The sequence below is a fragment of the Corvus cornix genome, chromosome 1 (genome assembly GCF_000738735.6).
Source record: "Corvus cornix cornix isolate S_Up_H32 chromosome 1, ASM73873v5, whole genome shotgun sequence".
NCBI lineage: Eukaryota > Metazoa > Chordata > Aves > Passeriformes > Corvidae > Corvus > Corvus cornix.
In genome coordinates this window covers 93,815,469-93,836,678 of record NC_046332.1, presented here as the reverse complement: position 1 = coordinate 93,836,678, position 21,210 = coordinate 93,815,469, and positions in this window count along the sequence as shown.

Sequence of the window (21,210 nt, the reverse complement as noted above, 5' to 3'; positions counted from 1 at the left end):
TGCTCTGCCCTCCTTTGGGAGTTTTCAGCATAAAACGGGCGCGGGCTTTCGATTTGGCTGTTTTTCTTGCCTCTGTTCCCTTCGGGGTATTGCCATTAAACACTCAGAATTGCACACAGAGAACCCCTCTCGCCTCTCTGTCTCCGGTTCGTGCACAGACTGTGGGTGTGAGCGGCTGTTCGCGACCACCTGCGAAGGTGAGATCGTGTGCACGCGTGGGTGCTGGGAGAGCGCTGCCTGAGCGGTCCACGAGGGACCCAGTAGGGACAAACGCGGCATCGATCCACCGAAGCCCTCACTTCTTTAGGGGTGACCTCAGTTGGAGAAGGGAAATCAATTCAAATCTACAGCTCCTGGGGGCCTCCACTTCCACTACAGTTACCTTAAGAAAAATGAAACCACACAAAAACTGAACCAAGACTTCCCTGATTGTCCTTCCTCATACATCCCAAACTGCCTCCAAATTTTGACCTGACTTGAGCAGCCTTCCCCAGACAACTGAACCCACATGTCATAAATCAGGTGTCTTCTCAAGAAAATAAAATGATCCCCCACTTCTCCCTGGACACTGGAGATAAGGGTTGCAGGGATAGGGATGGGTAGAAGACAGGGAAGGTAGCATGTGATGGAAGAACAAGTGTGAAATTTATGACAAAAACCCTCACATGAGCAGGAGCACACAGGGATCTGATGAACAGTAGAAAACAAGCACTGACGGTCACAATTTATGCAGAGGATATGGTCCTGACATGAAGCCCAGGGAAAACTCTTTGCATGGGGTGTTGCTGGAAGGTACTCCCCACAGTAATTCCTCCATCCAATTCCTTTCAAATTCATGGCAATAATCTCGTAGCAGTTTGTCCTGCTACCAGAAACATCCTGAGTAATGACTACCCCTGGTGACAAGCAGGGCAACAGAACAAAGTCTGCAGCATGAATAAGATCTGTGCTCCCCAGGACCGTTACATAGAACTGGCTCACCAGTTGCCTTTGCTTAGGTAAATGTCACATGTGCTAAATAAAGGCTGTGACTAACTGATTTCTACTGGGAAGGAATGAGGAAAAACAATTGTTTTGTTTTTGTTTTTATTTTTAATACATCCAATTACTGTAGACTAGCAACAGTTGCCAGGACAAGCTGTTCCAGTTTCATTCCCAGTGCCAGGGAAACAGACCATTTTAAGGAGTGGTTCATACGGGCAAAGAAACAGAAATACACAAAAAAGCTGAAGGGTCTATATACAGTAAAGCATGTTTAAGAAAGCTGGCAAGCTACTTGGGTTAAAAGCTCCTGAGAGAGGCTGCTGAGGTGAATTATTATGGATTTATCATCATTCTAAACTTGCAAACATTTGAAAGCATTTGAAAGCCTGGCAGAACATCACCGGGACTTATGTTAAGGGGGTCTCCACAGAGATCTAACTTGTTCCAATCACAAATTAAATTGTTGAAGAGTTTGCAGCTCTACCCTGAATTTTCTCTGGATATGGCCTAATAATTACTTTCTAAACCACAAGCAATAGGAAATTATTTCATATATAGGATTCAGCTGGAAAGATACAGAGTTTGGCCAGACCAGCTTCTTAACTCTGTGAAGTAACGAGAAAATTCCTGTAAAAAAAGGAGTTGTGATGCTATATCCATTTTTTCCACTGCCTTTAAGTTTTCCTTTGGAATTTTGTTTTATACAGAACCTCTGTGTAGGAACCAGGAACCACACAGTGCTGTCCTTTTGTTCTAGATGAAAAGAGGTGGTTTCTATTCCAGAGTACTCTCAGCAGAAGCATTTTAATCATAGCTAGATTTGTGTTCAGTGAAATAATCATGAATGTGTATTAATTATTAATAATATTAGATAATTCATCTAGGCGGGATTTCATTGCTTCTTGAGTTCATAGTGGTCTCAGGCCAAGTTTTATCTTCTCTTAGGTTTGAAAAATTATTCAGGCAAACTTATACTGCTAAAGTAAGCAATCATATATTTATCTCAGTAACCTTTTAGAGTCAGCAGAAGTTGAATGTGTTTGCCAGGTTATAATTCTTTGAAAAACAGTCACAGATTATTAGCAGTATTGTCAGCTCCAAGTATTTCAGAAACCAGTCTCCTCTCTTCATCCTTTCAACTACAAATCCCCTACTCTTCTGGCTCCTTGATGTCTGTTTGGCATGAAGGCATGTGCCCTTACACAAGGGAAAGACAGACAAACACAGTGAAATTAAATTGCCTCATGAAAATTTGTTGTGAATCTCTTTTTGGTGAAATATTTCTATTCCACAGGGAATTAAAGTGTATTTGCTGTACAGTTTTTCTCTGTAAATAATGTTTATTGTTTAGACTACATCTTCTGTGAGACACTTCATGGTGCCCTATTAGCAAGAGATGAGATTGCGTCAGTAGGACTGCAGTTCAGTTCAAGAAGAGTAGTTACACACAAAGAAGAAAGAAAACCCACAACAGCCTAACTATTATTTTTACAAGAATATAGCAGAATCTCTGAACTGAAACTTATGGTTAGTTCTTATCTAAAACTAAATCAGCTCAAACCAAGAATTTCTTTGATTTTTTTTTTCTTGAAAACCCAGGTTTCCATCTGAAGCAATTTTAAAAATGTACAACTAGTCACCTATATGACCCTGTAAGTTTTTTTTCTGAATTAGATAAATTCTTTACAGTCAAGATTTGTGTCCTATTTGTTCTGTGCAGTACTCAGAACATTTATAGGTTCCATAACAAACACTTTACCTTTTAGATTAACAAGTGTAAATACCTAGAATTCTGAACAGAAAAAGCCCTTCAACAAGACAGAACAATTCCTTCTTTCACATGATGACATATGCCAGCTGATCAGCAACATGGGACACTGAACACTGCAGGAGACCCAGATGGCGATTTGGGGCTGATAGTCCTACAGCAATGGAACAGCACATTGTTTGTTGGCAGAATATATTGCCATTTTTGTGCTGATGTCTATGGAGTAATCATAGTAGTTCTTGGTCTTGGTAGTTACAGCTTCTCTCAGAGCAGAGTCTTAGGAACTAATTTATTTTTACTTTCTTTAAAGTTCAGCTTCATGGTAACAAAAAATAAATATACTAGAGTTGCATAGGATATGATGGGAAGATTTGAGCTCTTCAATTTATGGACCTATGCAGGTACTTTGGCTACATCCTAACTCTATTTTGCAAAGAAATGTACAATTTACTTTCCTTGCCCTTTTATCTGAAGCCCATGTAAAGGACAGGACATCTGGGGTAGATACACTGTCCAACTATGACACCAGATTAGATCATCAGCACACCATGCTGCAGGTTGCTCTGTGACACACACCAATTCACATTACCAATTAATCTTTTGATAGTGTAGCAAAATAATCATGAGAGCTTACTTTGCTATTTGGGGACAAATCTCTCTAATCTCTGTCCATCATGAATTAACTGATCTCTAAATATTCAGGGTCCCCACAGAAGGGGACTGTCCTATACTGAAACTGTCAACCTTACATCACCTTTTTAAATGTATTTAAAGCTTATTTTTAAAATAATCACAGTGCTGGCATCATTTTGAAGTTCTGTTGGTGACTTAGTGCTCCTGCCAATTGGTCAGCATCACTCTGATAGGGGAAACTGGGAGAAACTAGCTCTAAGTTCATTGTTGTGCAGGTTTCAGATGCTGATCTCATTCATGTCAGGCACAGTGAAAAATAGGAAAACTGGAAACACCCCTTCAAGATTTTACATTCATTTTCAGAGCTAAAGAATGACTGAAAAAAATTCTCTTCAGCAAGACATCCTTCTCACCCTTGTTTTTGAATTTCAGGGCACTTTCACGGGTTATGACAGAAAATGAAGCTGGACCATGGACCAACCACATCGTTGGTAGGCTCCCACTCATAGTTTAGGTCCTCCCAGCCAATACTCAAGCATGATTCATGGGGGAACGTAGATGAAGGCCTGCTGCTAGTAGAGTCAATGGATAAGAACAGCTTATTTGACTGGGAGGAAAAAGTGAAATGATATCATTTCACTCACAGTTGCTTGGTGGACCAGAGAATGCACATTGCTCTTTTTATTTTCAGTGAGATCTGTCTAACAGTAGGATACATGTATCCTTTAATCTTGCCCACTCCAGAACTGAACAAATTTGATGAGAAGTAATAGCCTCACCATTTTTTTCTAAGTGCACCAACAAGGCATTACATAATACTTTTAGGAAGATGGGCTTAAAGGTTGCCCACAAACATAAAAATCCTTTTGTTCTCTGGTCCAGAGTCCTAGAAAGAGTGCTCCCCCTGCAAGCCCCAGCCTGCTCCTGCCCCCAGGCCAGAGCATGCATCACTCCCTTTAATACCACTTCATACTTCTCTGCCAGGCATCTCCCTTCTGGAAATACTTCTCACAATCTCTTTCCATTGCACCCCTGATATTCTTCCAGACCTTCTCTCATTTCCTGGCTATTTTCCCCAAGCCTCCATTTCTCCCTACCTTGTCTCACATCCTTTCATCCTTTTATCTGGCTTTTCTTTTATTATTCTGGTAGACAGATTATTCCAAAACCCCATAATGCTAACAATCTCCCTCCGAGATTGCATTGCCCAAAATTTCCTGTGATTAAATCCTCAGTGAGAGGGTTCATAACACCAGTTCTTAAGAGCTAGCACGCTCAAGTTAGATCACAATCTTAGATTGCATTGTCACTGTAAGACTGGCAGATATACCCTAGAAAGAAACAGATCACTTTCTGCAGGACATTTTATGTTTAACAGCATATGACAGAGGAAAACAAGGCACCAAAGGCAGACCTAGCACAAATCTGCTGCAGTGCTCATAAAAAGAGGAAGTGTTGTTAAATCTATTTCAATGAGGTGTTTTTATGGCATGTTTGTTCCTGCAGCATGGAAAGCCAGCTAGTTTTCCTGGATCTCTAAGCCATGCAAGGTTACCTGCCTCCTCCCACCAGAACCCAAAGAGTCACAAAAAATGGGTTTTGAATACATTCTAAAGGCTTGGAAAATAGTGTGGTGAAATACACTGAATCTGATGAACAGAAACAATTTTAAATATGAGATAAACAGGTGCAAACACCATAGAAGTTTCACCTTCTCACATAGGTTTTGAATTAAATACTCTTTAAGGAACACTTCATAGGACAACAGATAAGTCACTCAAGCAATAGATTAGATGGAAATCCATATTTGAAGACAGGAAGACAAGCCAAAGGGTATTTGCAAATTTTTTGCTGCTATTGGGAATTTGCAAGAGAGGGCAATCCTGAAATGTTCTTAGTAGAGTTATGCTTGTGGACATAATTTTTAGGCTTCATAAATGTATGGAGGAAAAACAATAACTTCTCAGGATCTGAAAAATCCTGTGTCTAGAGGAAAAACTTCATTAATAATGAATTTTGTATTCTTACTGGTGCAAGGAAAGGAGATAGAAAGATGTGCTCCAGAGCTAACAGCCATATAAAACTTCCAAGGGAAATGCAGGCACTCGCGATAGTACATGGCACACCCGTTAAGCATGCAACTGCTTTTCAAATTCCGGAGGCCAACTGTATTCGTGAAATGTCATATGCTTGTGGATCCTGTTACCTTTATTCAGCACCTCACTCTCCCCACCTCCCTTCCTCCGTCACTACTTAGTTTGTACAGTACATCCAGCACAGAGACCTCATTTCCCACTGGTGCTGAAAACAACTTGGAACACAATTAGCCTTGTCAAGTCCTTCACTGGTATGCCATATAGGGCTGCCAGCTTTCCAAGCAATTCAATAATCCCTAGAGCACTGCTGCAGGGTCTGCAATTAACAGAGGTGTTTACATGTCTGAAATGTACCAGGCTAAAAATAGAAATCATTTTCTTAGCATCCTGTGGTGTTGGATTTATTCTTTTCTCTTTCTTCCCATTTGTCAGATTGACAAATGAAGTGTGTTTGCTTAATTCCTTCAACTGATATAGAAAATCAACAACAACAAAAGAGCAAAAGAGCAACTTCACAGTTCTGTGGTGGTAGAGGAAAACAAATCCCAAATGAAATATTTTCTATTGCAGGCCAAAAATAGAAAAACACCCAATAGTGCTAGCAAATTGGTCTTCCCTGCAGCACCAAGCACAATTCCAGACTGGGATGTCCAAAGGAAGGGATCAAAGAGAGTGTTCAGTATCCCCACAGAGATGTTTTCGGTTCGAAGCTAAGGGTCTGCAGCTGCATAGGGAGACGTGAGAGGCATGAGCAAGTACCAGGAGTGTTTCTGAGCTTCTGGTGTGATAAGACAAGTAGGTAGATTCATATTTATTTCTCTTTCTGTGGATAATGTGGGATAAAGATCTCTGGAATAGAGCAGTGTGAAGAAATATTACTCGGGGATCTCCCGGACAGCTGGCATCGCTAAAAGGACACATTTTTGGTCCTCTTTTGTAAAGGTTAGTTTGCAGAAGGCTAGTGACAGAGCCATTCTTTCTCATGCCTCTTCTAAGACAACACATCTCTTGGGAGTCACAAACACAGGCCCTGCTGCTCAACAAGAGGAGAAGCAAATGAGTTCAGATCCTGGAGACATGACTATTCCCACTGCTTGGCTGCTGTTTCAAAAGGTTCCCATTTGCCCTTGCAATGGCAAATTAACATCTAGAAGTGCAAACCCTGGATTTGGCTTGACATAATCCAGTCATGGCACTAAGTCTTGGGCTGAGTATTTGTTAGGGAACCTCTTTTCCTTCACAGCAGAGACTCAGCCAGACCCTCTTCCCTGTGGGTGCCTGTTTAATGGCTGAAAACCATTCTCTTACAAAGATAAGCTCAGCTTTTTTCCTTGAAACTAGAGCTCTGAAACACTTAGAAAGCTTGTGACCACTTCGTGCCATAGAATGGGTAGGAATTAATCTGTGTTCCTCATGAATTTCATGTGAGAAAAAGAACAAATTTCTTTGAATTAGAGTGCGTGCAGCACACGTCAGAACCAATGCGCCTTAAAAGCCACAGACTCCCAAAAGGAGCAAAAGCCGTGGGTAGTACTAGCATGAGACAGTACCAGTCATAATAGAATGACAGAGTTCTCCATTCAGCTCCATCCCAGAACAGGATCTAGTATGATGCAGTTTGGGTCAGCTCTGAACTAGGACTTGTTTAGAGCCTGGTGCAGGTAAGCTTGAGTTTATCTATTCTGGGTCACTATAGCCAAATCTCATTTGATCATAGGAACTGCTTGATCCAGGATATGTGCCCACATGGGCATTTTCAGACTTGTCAACTTTGACACTTTTGAGTTATTTATACCAGGAAGTTTAACTTCAAAGATTTCAAATAAGTTTGTGCTTTTACTGATGTGCTTGTAAAATTTGCAAAAGGCTACTAAAAGGCTAAGGACCCAGATCCTTCTAGAAAATGTTGGAGATTCACCTAATGCATTTATATGCTGCATTTAGCATTTGACACTCATAGCTGACTGAGAAGTAAATATGTTCACATGTCAGTAGGTTACTATAGGTCATTTCGCAGTTAGAGATATTGAAAATCACAGGTTGTTCCTGTCTGCACAAAAATAATATCTGTGTGTTTCAGGTAGTAGGTGACCCCTACACACATTCCAAAAGACGTAATCATTTTGTAAAACTGAAACTTTAAAGAGGGACAGAGGTAGCAGGTACTCCTTTAATCATAGAAATAAAGCAAAATTCAAGAAAGGAAAGAGAACATCTGGATTTTCCCATATAAACTCATTGCTTCAAACATCCAGGGCTCAGAATGTTTTAAATGATGCTACATGGGGCAAATTTCTAGTGACATCAGCGTAAATTTTACCCCTGTAAATTAATGGGGACGTATTTTACCTCCAAATCATAGTCTGCTCTCTATCTGTTAAAGTCATCATTTCATCTTTCCCTGAATCTCAGCACAATTGCTCACAGCAAAATGTGATGTAAAAGAAGATTATCTGAGGACTCTTTTGCCCTGGGATATAATTTAAAAAATGTCTTTTTGACTTTTTGTTCCAGATTTCAGTATGGACAGTCATTCCCTTTGGCCCCAGGTGTTAATCAAACTTAACACAAACAGCCTAGTAAAATAAAGTTGCTCTGACTTCCAGGCTGAGGAAAACAAGATCATGTAGTTTCTCTGCATTTGACAGAATGGCCAAATGGGAAGCAAAGGTACACTTAGATACTTTATAAGCCAGTGTTTCTTCTCCTGATTTTAGTCTCCTGAAGTCTGCCTCCTGCATCGCAACAGTAAAGCAGCAATCCACAACAGGTTTGTTCCTGACTGAACTCCATCAGAGCACTTATCTTTCTAGCTGGTACCTGTGGACAGGAGACACACACTTGACCAGCAAGACTGGAACATGTTAAGACTATAAAGTCTTTTAAATATGCTACAAGGAGTGCTCACATTTTAACAGGCCCAGTTTGTAAAATGACCCCTTGGCTCTGGCATCTTAACCCATGATTTCTATCACTGAGCAGGTACTCCTCAACTGGGAGAATGCTTCAGCCAAAGGAGTGACCCCTACATGAACACACAAGATCTGATTATTCACAATGATGTCTGATGTGACCAGTTTCCACCTCCAACATGAGCATAAATGCTCCTACTCAGATGAGAGTGTTATTTTTATTTTTTGCTTCTTCCCTTTCTGCAAGAATACACATGGATCATACCTGCTAACAGTCATTTTGCCATGATTAAAATGTAGTGCAAGAGTTACATCCACACTGTTAGTGTGGATGATCAACAGCTGGGCTTCATACTGTGTAAGAAAAAAGCTGGGGACATTTACAAATGGATTGAAGACAGTCCCATGAAGAACATAATTTTCTGTTCCTTTTCTTTTGTTTCTGTAATTTCTTCTCCTTTCCAACAGCTTAATAGATCTTTCTCATGGCTGTAACATTGCTCTTATCTAAATATATTATCCACATTTCGGATAGGTTGTTAAGAGTCTTTCATCTCTCTGTCTTCAAAATCTGAAACATATCTTTCATTTACTGAGTGCCAATCATAAGAATGATATCTTGCCACCAAAAATATTTGATCCCCAATTATAGTTGCTATATTAAAAAATCACTAAAGGAGTCACTTTAATGGGAGACCTATAAATGGTAGGCAGACTGCTCTGGAACAAAAATGTGACTGTTTAGCCGTTATGGCAAAGATCACTAGTTCACAACTGTGGAAATACTGAGGTAACTCAGCTTTCCTAGATGGAAGTGTAGCATAAAGGAATGGGAACTTAATCCCATATTTATAACCCTTGGCTGAAGCTGTCAACATATGTCCTCTTCCAGATCCATCCAGGTCAGCTGAAGATAACATCAGCTCCCCTTCCCTCCCAGCTCTTTTGGCACCACAGCACAGCCTGCATTAGGGGTGTCTTCTCATACCTCCCTATCCAGGGCTGCCTTAGGAATCTGAGGATTTGAATATAATACTGGCTTTTGAATGTCTTTGCCCCAACTTTTACAGTTCTATGTAGCTGAAAATCACCTGTGCACCTTGTGACTCTGTGTCATATCAGATTCAGTGCATAGGTGATATAAAACCATAGAAAGCAGGTGCAAAAGGTCGGACACTTCCTGGAGTGCAGATGGAAATTTCTCTATAAAAGAATCTTTACAAATAAATACGAACAGTAAAAATCAGTACTGTGTTTATTTCAGTCTTGATTGATAGAATTGAATTTAAATTATTAAATTTAGATTTTCTGTCCCAGTGCTGCCAGTTGGCAGGCGGGAACCAGGCTGAATCAGAACCCAGAATTATACCTCTCAGGCTGCTTTGGAACTTACCTTGAAAAATATATGAATGGGATGTCCCAGTTTCTTTCTTGTCTGTTTTTTTTTCTCTAAAGTCACTCATATATTTAAGTATATTGAAGGCTGTGATAAATGAAGCTGAACGTTTTGACCTATGAACCATATTGGCTGGAGAAGCTCCTAGAAGAACGTGCTTTAAACATGATACTGTGTGAGAAGTGGTATAACAATTCTGTGAGTTTCAATCCCCTTTAGATTTTATTTCTGCCAGGTCAGATTCCAGTGTATGATGTGTACTTGTTGGAAGTTCAGTGACTTATAAATAGCAAATGCTTCCAAGGTTTACCTGACTGGTTTTGACCTTGTTGAAATCACTGTTTTATGCACTGAACATTAAGAGCAAGCCACTTGACTCACAATCCATCTCAGTGTTCAAAGAAGGTGTTTTACTAACAAATTGATATGAACATAGTTGATTCTTGTCTAGTTTTCAGTTTTTATCATTAAACAATAACCAAGGCTATAATGCTATAGATTTCAAAAGCATTTTTTGTTATGTATAAATCAAACAGTTCATTCTCCACTTAGTTTGAAATTGAAGTTATCCATAATGAAGTGTATTACCTCTTCCTATTACTGTATGAATAGAAACTGCTGAGTGTTTACAATATCATGGCTCTTGGGAGATACATGTGAAATTATTTATAGCTGATAATATAATACATTTGGTCTTCTTTTTAGGAATATAAGTAGAGCTAATTCTATGTGAGAGCAGGTGCTGGAATACTTTTCTGGAGTGCTAACAGTATGGCACTCAAGATCATTCTGGTACAAAATTAGCACTTCAAGACTCTTGAATTCTGCTTGAAGGAAATAGATGAAGATTTCTTTTTTTAGTTAAACCATTAAAAGCCATTACTACCTTACCTGAAAAGCCAGCTATTAATATTACATTCAGAGGTAATCTGTGCTCACCTTGCCCTCCAAATTGTGCATGCTGCCATGTTTTATTTAAAAAAAAAAAAATTTAAAGGGTGTGCAATTTATTTTGTAACCGCTATCACATGATTCTATCACACAAATAATGGATTGCTTAAGTAGCAGATTTCTGGGAGTCACTAAGCCTCAGATGGCAGGGCATCCCATGTGTGCAACTTTTCTCTATAAATATCTTACCCATAAGGACCTCAGAATATAAGCCATATTTAAATGGTCCTCCTTCTGTTTGTGGCCACTTTTCATAGAAAGTTCCTTATCTCCTCAGAGGTTGCCTGTATTGCCTTCTCTGCCCCACCAACACTTTCTGCTGACTTTATCCTTTCTCATGTATACCTTGAATTCTTCCATATCTTCTGGTTAAGTTTTTCATCCCATGCTCCTGCTTAGCAGTAAATTTGTCCAAAATTTAACTATAAATATACTGAGGAGATTTGAAATTTAATTTCCATCTTGTTGAAAGACACCAAACAGCAACAGAAAAACACTGCATGACTTCATCCCTTGAAACATCTCTGATAAATTCTGGCTAACCGTGCAGGGCCTGGGCTTCCTGTAAGGGAATTTCCTAACCTTTCAGTGCCTAGAGTATTGTGTAAGCCCGAGGCTAAGAGTTCCTATTTGTTATGGAGCCTGTTTCTTTCTCTCCATTGCCACCAGTTTAGCCTAATGTTAATTCCTTTACTAACAGATGTTAGCACCTAGAAGCAGAGCACCTTCTCTCAGATCCAAATCTCTGTGTGAACAAACTCAATGCAGTCAGACATGCAGGCAGACATATAAAATATCCTTAGGAGTAAGAAACATTTAGGCTGGGCTCAGCTGTTGTCAGATTCTCCATCAACTGAATGGCAGTAATCCTGTATGTGTGTGTAATCTTGCAAATGTGAGGTAATTGGGTTTAATTGAGCCTGCAGCAATAAAGAGTTAAAATAAGCTGAATTATCTTCCATTTACTGCAGATTTAGAGCATAGGAAGGCAGCCACCATGGCAGCTGATGAGTGGCAGCTTGTTGAATTCTGGAAATGAACTTCATGTTATGTTCAAGTCTGCTATGGTAGCTCTCAAAAGCTGTGGATATGATTACCTGCTGTGGTACTAACTATACCAATGAACAACAAAGAAAAAAAAGTATTTAAAAGCCAGCATTAAAATTCAGCCTTGAAGCAGATCTCACTGTGAGAATAGCTACACCATTGCACTGTCCTGTGCAGGCTGGGGAGCAAGAGCTGAGGGCAGAGGAAAGGCCAAGGGGACGAGAAGGGGATGAGGTCTGACTGAGCTGTCCAGTCAGCCAGCTGGGTCTGGACCAGTCAAGCCAGGCACAGATGCCCCAGCAGGCACCACAGGCCAGGGCCTGAGCAGAAGAGTGGTCCCCAGGGCCCCCATGGAGGCTTCTCACAGCCTTCTCACCACTAACAGGCCCTAAATTGCTTCACAAACACTTGTTAAAGTACCCGTGCTTTGAAGGTGGCAAACTCTCAATGTACTCTGTCCGTGTGACTTGAAAAATAAATGGAAACTATGAAACAAAACCTACATGGACAGCAGAGAAGCAGCATGGGATGGGAGGCATACATTTTACTCATTTTTCTCATTCATGCCTGGAGTTATCATACAATATAATTTGTAAGGGGCTGCTAGATATCAATGGGGTTTTTGTCTCTCTCTTCCACACCAAAGTGGAGAAACGCGGCGTGTAGTCAGAACGAGATCAAATGGCTGGACTCAATGATCTTAAAGATCTTTTCCCAGCCTAAGTAGTTTTATAATTCTAAGGAGGGTACATATATTTCCTTTCTCTGGCTAACTGCAGGCTCAGGGAGTCAGGGAGAAAAGATATAAACAGGTATACAAGCAGCATAAGGACATCCAAAGCACTGCAAACAATGAAGAATAAAATGGAAAAAAAGGTTTGAAGACTATGAGATCTCTCAGATATGTCAGAGGCAGAGAAATAGACTGTATTTCTTCAAGGGTTACACAGCATCCACCACAAATTAGTTTTTCTCCCTCTTAACATCCTTTCTGGGAAAAACAAGCCTGCAGATCTTTCATTACACTTATTTTCTTAATATCTCCCACTCACTTATCTTAATTGCTCTTTTCCCAGTGGTAAACATTTTAGTCAGGAGCATGTAAATAAACACTTAGGTCCATTTTTCCTATGCTAAATAAGAAATAGAGGGTGCAGTTCCAGTGAGACGTTTTAGTCTTTGTGCTCTGACACTTTTGGGACACTGACCCCATCTCCAGCATAAAATGGGATGCTTGAAATTCAGTGTAATCCCAATCCATCTCTGCAGAGCAGAGATGTATCCTAAACCCAGAATAAGGTTCGTTAAACCATGCTGGACCAGATCAATGCCTCTGTCTTGGAGTCATTAATACACACTATTTTGAAGTTCCTGCTTGACTTTGCTTCTTTTTTCCATTGGACCACCATGCTGCAAAGCAACTGCAGTTGAGACCAGATTCCTCCCTCACCCCTTTTCTTGTAAATACCTGCAATGCCCAGAGGTGCTGAAGGCTATTCTTCCATCAGCTCAGCCTGGATTAGCCTTAACAGACAACACCTTCACAGGTGCAAGTGGATGAGAAAGAAGAGGCAACTCTTCTGGGGTGACATGAAGAGGAGCTCTCTCTGTGGCACTCTGAGATTTCAGCACAAACCGGCAGGTCAGAGCTCACAGAAGGGCTCTGGATAGTTCTTCACTTCTCAAGCCAGTCCAGGACGGTAAAATGGTTCCTCATTTCCTCTTGCAAAACAGCCCCACCTCTCCCATACGCCAAGCCGAGTTTGGGACTTACTTTGGCACCTGGCACCACTGGCGGCTGAGCGCACACGCCCTGGCCTGAGGCTGCCAGAGGGCTCCCAGCCCAGCCGCAGCCCAGCCGGGACGGCCCCACCGTCTGTCTAGACCTCAGCACAGGAAAGAAAGGGCTCTCAGAGCAACACAGATTAACCATGTAAGGTCCAGGAGAGCAACTCGGACCGTGCTACACAGCTCTGCACTCTTTACAACCATCTGAGATGCAGCAAGATAGCTGAAATACCAAACTGCATCTGCTTTTAAAGCTCTATATTCTATTAGCAAATGGTCTATTAATTATACCCCAGTGACTAGTTGTGGAAGCAGTACCCAGTCTCTCTAGCTAAAGCAATAAAAATAACCTAATGACTTCTCTGGTTTTCCCACTCAGAAAGCTGCTGTGCATTAACTCAATCCATCATACAAAAGATTTTTCATTTTGTTTCTGCATTTCAGCCCTAAAAGGAGGCTGTCAAGCTTTTATGATAAAAAAAATAATTGCCTCCTTCAACAGTGGTCCCATTTAAATGGATCTTTTAAAGAAACATCTTGGGTGTATTTTTCCTTTCTTTCACCCTGACAAGAAGAAATAAAACATTCCTCAGCCCATTATTCTCTCTCTCTTCCAAATTCACGTTAAAAAAAAAAAAAAAGCTGGCCATGTTTATTATTTCTCATCTTTTATAAGCAGTTGTTTGTTCAGTCAGAACTTGATACAAAACTAATGGCAGTCAATATGCTTTTTGAGCTGTCTTAATTACGTTTTGGATGAGGCGACACCAAAACACAGTGTCATTGTGACATATTTTACTATAATGTTCAATAGTTGGTGCTCTAAATTAATAAATAATTGATTTTTTTTTTCTCTATACTAGGTGGGATTGGTAGCAACTCCTGGTAGGAATTTAGCCTGGCATGTTAATGAAAAGATAATGATATGATAAAACTCTTTACAAAACTGCCCATAGTAGGAATTGTCAACTTCTTCTACATGTATGAAAAGCTTCAGATTCAGTTGGACACTGGATGATGAATAGTTGTGGAAAATTTGACATGGCAAGATCCAGCCACCCACAAGAGTGAATGTGGGGAAAGAATAATGTTTTGTACATTTTTTCAAACTTCTAAAACTTGCTCTTAAATCTAGAGGTTCAGACAAGTCACTTGAAATCTAACGGGAGGTGAGTGGCTTACATGTGAAAAATCTCCTGCCTTTTTCTGACATGATCCAGTTATAAGCCTTTCAGAAACAGTGATTTCACCTGTTTAGAAATTGATAACTGTCTAAAAATTGCACCCTTCCTGCACATGTTCCAGGTGGAAGCTGCAGAGGGCAGAGCAAGGTTTCAGCTTCACCTGAGCACAGCAGAAAAAGAAAATGGAACTGGGACAGCCAGGTCTGGGAAAGGACTCCAGGGTGAGGGTGGGAAGAGGCTGTGGGCAAGGGGAAGAGGCAGCAGAAGGAAAGACCTTGTGTGGTAGCACAGGAAGAACAAGCTTGTGAGGGGAGATTTGGAGCTGACCAAAGGCTAGAGCAAGGGCAAGGGAAGAGGAGAGGTGGAAATGGGCAGTTTGCAAAGTGGTTCCTGGAAAGGAACAAGGAGCAAGAATGGTTAGGGAAAGAAAAAAAAAGATGGCAGCCTGAGGCTAAAAATGGTGAGATGAAGAGGCCATGAGTTACCTTTTCCCATCAGACAATCAGTGTATTTTTCTGCAGTCACAGAATCCTAGAATCAGAATGGTTTGGGTTGCAAAGGACCTTAAAGATCATCTAGTTCCCAACCACGTGCCATGGGCAGGGACACCTTCCAATAGAGCAGGTTGCTCAAAGCACCATCCAACCTGGCCTTGAAAACTTCCAGGCATTGGGCATCCACAGCTTCTCTTGACAGCCTGTTCCAATGCCTCACCACCCTCCCAGGAAAGGGTTTTTTCTTAATATTTAATGTAAACCTACTGTTTTCAGTTTGAAGCCATGTCCCCTTTTCCTATCACTACATATTCTTGTATATAGTGTATTTCCACCTTTCCTGTAGGCTCCCCTCAGGTACTGGAAGGCTAAAATTAAGTCATCCCAAGGCCTGCTACGAGAGCTTGTCCAGGTCACCCTGGACTGCAAGTACCTATCAATATCACTGATTTTAAGAGGAACACCCCTGTGTAAGTAGGATAGAAAACTATGCTCCAGTATGGGATTCAAACACAAGCTTCAAATCACATACAGGTTTCAGGTCTTATGCTTCTCCTCACCTTGTCATCACTGGGAGAAAAGACCCATCGCTGTGTTTCCTGCAGAGCTCCAAAGCGAGTGGCTCCGAGCTTCTTTTTTCCTTACCCTTACCTAGTGCTGTCTTTTCTAGCATTAGAAAGACAGCAGAGGGGAGCGGTGGACACAGCTCATGGATAGTTCTGGGAAGGGTGCCCAGAGAACAGGAACAGGAAGGGAAAGTTCTGGGCAAAAGTGGAGAGTGTGAGAGCACAGAAGTTGAGAGAGGCTTGAAAAAGGGTCAGAGAGGTCTGATTTGGGCACTCAGAGTGCACATACTCACACAGTATGTTGCATTTTTCCCTGGTATTTCCCAAACACAAAAGTATGTGCATATGTCGCACAGTACAGTATTTCTGGAAGTGACTAACTGGTCAGAACTTGCATAGAAAATCTTATTCTTTCCAGAAACATGTACCTCTTTGGGTTTTCCAGTTACATGGCAATGGCTGATGTTTCTGTGCAGTCACTGTAAAATAGCAGATAAATTTACATTAAGAAAAAAGAAAAGGGACAGTGTCTTCTTCGTCATTACTGAGAGAGGTAAGAGCTTATGCAGCAACAGAAACCTAACTGACTTCACATGAAGTATCTGACATACTCAAATGATTTTTGCTCTTGAAGACTAATTTTCTTTTCTAAATAAAATACATTTGTGTCACCAAACAGCATAGAATATAGTATTAAGAACGCCTCATTCCAGTGATTTGATTATTTATCTGGCATTCTCCTACTGATGCCTTTTCTTGGTCTTAAAATAAAGAGTTATACATGGTTAGAAGGGGAAAAGGGATTTTACCTTGGTATTTATTTTAAGGATCCTTAGGTGCACACATCCAGGTCATATGCATCGAAATGCACCCTGCTGAAATAATGCCCACCCCAAAAGATCAGGTATAACATTATAGGTTCTATTAATTAGCATATCTATCAAAGATTCCCTAATGAGAGGCTCAAGTGAGCCCCCCACCCCAAGGAGCTTTTCCCTGGATGGTTCTATCTTAGTTTACAGAATGTGTTATGGAGAGGACCTTGGGGTCTGGGGCACACTGATTCCTAGCTATGAAGCTTCTAAAATGTTTAGTTTCTTAGCTTGATAAACAAGTCCAAGAATGTAGGGAAAAAGCACTAGGAATACAGAAGTTGTAAAAATGTATAACAGGGGTATAAGAGAAAAGGCAAAAAATCTTCATGGCATGACTATAAATACCTTCATTTTAAAAATCCTGGTTGAAAGGCATTGGTACTTAGCAGGCAGTTAATTACAGCGCATTGCCAAGCAGCCAAAGCAATGTTCACATCAGCAGCCACATGAACAACACAGCATGGCCATAAAAGGAAAATACTCTATAGAATTGACATGACATGTCACCCATGTGACAGAATTCCCAGCATAGCTACATACTAGGAAGACAAGCAGAAATCCTATGTGATAGCAGTATTCCCCTCGGCTTTCAGTCTAGTGTAGCCTGGTTTTTATAACCTGCTTCCAGAGATGCTGTTGGAGACCATTTCAAGCAGCTAACCAAATAGCTACAACTTTATTTTCCTGGCAAGTGCCATTTGCATTGTTGCAAAACTAGAACAGGGGTAGTCCGGGGAATAGTCACTAAAAGGAAGTCAATTCACCCTGTGCAGCCTAGGAAGCTCCTGTAGGTCTGCTGTAATTAGTAGTAGAAGCAGTTTTGCTTTGAATAACAATTCTTATGTGCCACTACTCCGATAATGGACACTTCCGCAGAGATATTTTGTATCTGATGAGCAGTGCAATTAAACACAGCAACAACTCTGCTGCAGAATATCACAGAGTCACAGCATGGTTGAGGTTGGAAGGGAGCTTCTCAGTTCATCTAGCCCATTCTCACTCCTCAAGCAGCATAAGGTAGAGCTGGTTGCCCAGGACTGTGACCTGATTTTAGATGATGACTGGGATGGAAACTCCACAGCCTCTGTGGGCAACCCATTCCTGTATTTGACCACTCTTGCAGTTTTTGGGGTTCAGATTGATTTTTTTTTTTTTTTTCAATTTGTGCCCATTGCCTCTTGTTCTGTCCCTAAGCACTGCTGAAAAGATCTTGTCTCCCTTTTTGTCACGGGCATTTATACACTCTGATAAAATCCCACTCAGCCTTCTCTTCTCCAGGCTGAACAGTTTCAGCTCCCTCAGCCTTTCCTCATAAGAGAGGTGCTCCATTCTTTTCATCACCTTTGTGACTGCTCGCTGGACACTTTCCAGTGTGTCTATGTCTCTTGTACTGGGAAGCCCAGAACTGGACCCAGTACTTTAGATATTTCCCTACCAACCCTGAGAGGGAGGACCATTTCTATTAACCTGAGGGCAATGTTAATGCTGTCCTGTTGGCCTTCACCGCAAGGGCACATTTCTGGCTTGTATTCAGCTTGCTGATCCTTACATATTTTCTGCAGAGCTGCTTTCCAGTTTGATGCCCCCCAGCATATACTGATGCTCAGTGTCATTCATCTGCGGGTCTGGGACTTGGCATTTCCTTTGCTGAACTTCACAAATCATCTTTGCCCAATTCTTCAGCCTATCTAGGTTCCTCTTAGCGTGAGCACACCATCTGGCATACCCACCACTCTTCCTAGTCTTGTGTTGCTTGCAATCTCACTGTGGATGCACTCTGCTCCACAGTCACTAGTGGGGGTCATTAGTTGAGTATTATTGGTCTCAGTATTGACTCCTGGAGTACATTTCAAGTGATTTGCCTCAAACTAGGCTTTATGACAATGACTGCAATCCTCTGGGTCTGACCATTTTGCCAGTTTTCAATGCACCTCACTGTGTACTCTCTAATGTGCATCTTGTCAGCTTGTCTATGAGGAGGTTGTGATACACAGTGTCAAAAGCCCTACTAAGGTCAAGTTAAACAACATTCTCCATTTTCCCCTCATGCACCAAGCTAGTTCCCCTCATGGAAGAAGACTGTCAGATTGGTTAAACAAGATTCCCCATTTGTAAGTCTCTGCTGTCCTATCCTGATCACCTTTTTCATATGTCTGGAAGAGGTTTTCAGGTTTAGTTGCTACATCACCTACCCAGGGATTGAGCTAAGATTGACCAACCTACACATCCACAGATCCTCCTTCTTTCCCATCTTGAACATTCCATTACCTTGCAAACATAATCAAGAGCGGCTTTACAGCGACATCAGCTATCTCCTTCCACACTTGTGCATACAATCTCTCAGGCCCTACGGACTTTAGGACGTCTGGTTTGTTGAAATGTTCTCTAACATAACTTCATCAAGAGTTAAGTCTTTCCTGTTACATACTTTCCCACTGCTTTCAGGGGACTGAGGTATTCTAATATTTATTATTCATTATGTAAACAAATACACACACACACATATATATATAACATTTATTTATAATAAATATTTGCTAGATACTTAAAGTTATAGAGGTGTTTATTTTTTATTAAAATTATCTGCTTTATCCAATACATATATCTTGGCGGGGGGATTGAGATTAGGTTTTCTGTTGAGTAAGGAATCACTAAGAGATAGGCTGCCAAAAGCCTTAAGAAAGCATCAGGGAAAAGTCTGAGAAGATGAGTAGGCTGTGAGAGGTAAGATCTGAGTTTCCCTGCACTGCCAAAACAATGAGAACTTTTTCAACCACTTGACATGAAAAAGAAAAAATATTTTTGTTGCTGTTACTGTTGTTACAATCAGCTTTCCTTTCCCTCATTTATTTCCATGGACTAGATACAGAGTTCCTTATAGACTCATTAGGCTCAATGCCTTGAGAGTCAGGGCAGTGCTGGCCAGACGGTGCACAGTGATTCAACCCAGCCTTCTGGAAATTCACACTTTCCAGTCATGTACCAACAGGTACATTTATGAAAAATGAAAATTTTGAGCACATTAGTCTGGCATTTCATAGAAGCAAATTCAAAAAGCAACTTTCAGTGTTATAAAGTCATCTTCCTATCCTGCCACCTGAGCTGCAGGGCATCAATATATACCCTCATACAACACCACTGATTTCAGCTGAGGTTTTCCAAGGCTCTAGAGTCAGCTCACATAAATCAAACAACAAGAAGCCAATGCTGGAAAGGCTCAGGCTATCAATTATGATGAAGTATAACAAATGGAGGACCCAGTGACTTTTCATTTTAAGACACACATGTAATTGTCAGGGCTCAGTGACATGACACTATCAAAAAGTGATGTGACTCTTCTGAAAAGCATAGCTGCTTGATTATTTTTCCCCCTTGTGAATTGCTGCATCTTTCAAAAGCTCTGAGCTTCTTTCTAAGATGTTGTTTCTTCTCCAGGCGTAGAAAGCAGTTTGTTTGTGGACTGCCCTTCTAATTAGAAAAACAAGCCACAGATGTTCTTTTAAGAGCACTAAATTCCGTAACTAAGCCTCTACTCACTGAAAACATACCTCACTTGGAAAGGCATCAGGAGAACTGTGCCACAGCTCAGCTGTTTACAAGCAGCCCTCCATTTACTCTCATCTCTGGGACCAGATGTGACAACAATACCACAGGCTGCTTTCTGTTCTCTGCTCACCTTTTGTGCTCATGCTCCCAAGGTCCTTTCTTGTCACTTTTGAAGCTCAAATTTGTGCATGACTGGCTCCACCCCCAGGGCCACAGTAAGTACTCCTCACAGCATTGAGAAGTCCCTCATCTCACAACTAATCAAATCCTCTTTTTTTTTTTTTTTTGGGCTAATTGCAGAGCAACTTGCTATTAATATAAATCAAGTTTTTACAAGACAGCTGTCAATTAATCTTGGATTCTGAGATGCCCAGTCAGTTCAAAGTGCACTGAAGTAATTTCAAAGAAGTAATGGCAGTGGTAAATTCAGGCCTTAAAAGAACATATGTTTAACACAGATGGTATGTATTCAAACATTTCGTTTGTACAGTTGAATCCACTTTTAGAGTCTACAAATATAGCCACCTTTTACATACACTGTAAGAAAGTCAGAATTCCAGATTTCCATTTGCACATCAAAACAGTTATATTATAGCCAGGCATCATGCATATGATGAAATTGTTCTGTTTAAAAACAAAACCAGATTGTTATAATGGGATCTCATCGTATCTGTGAAATTAATCTGTCTTAATATTAAGGAAGAGCATCTGTTTTTAATGGAAAAAAAATACCTCAGCCAGTATAGCAAATAACACTGTAAAGTTTCCAGACTTTCCACGGAAGGGATTCCTTGGTAAAGGTGACTTAGGCTTCCCATGTTTCCACTTTGAAGATTCAGACACTTCCTAGGAGAGAATAATTCTATTAGCTTTGTGTTGACAAACTGAAATGTTAAAAAGAAAGGAAAAAATAAAAACTCCTATACAAAGCAATTTTAATTTAAAGTTGCAAAGTTGAAGGGCTCATGAA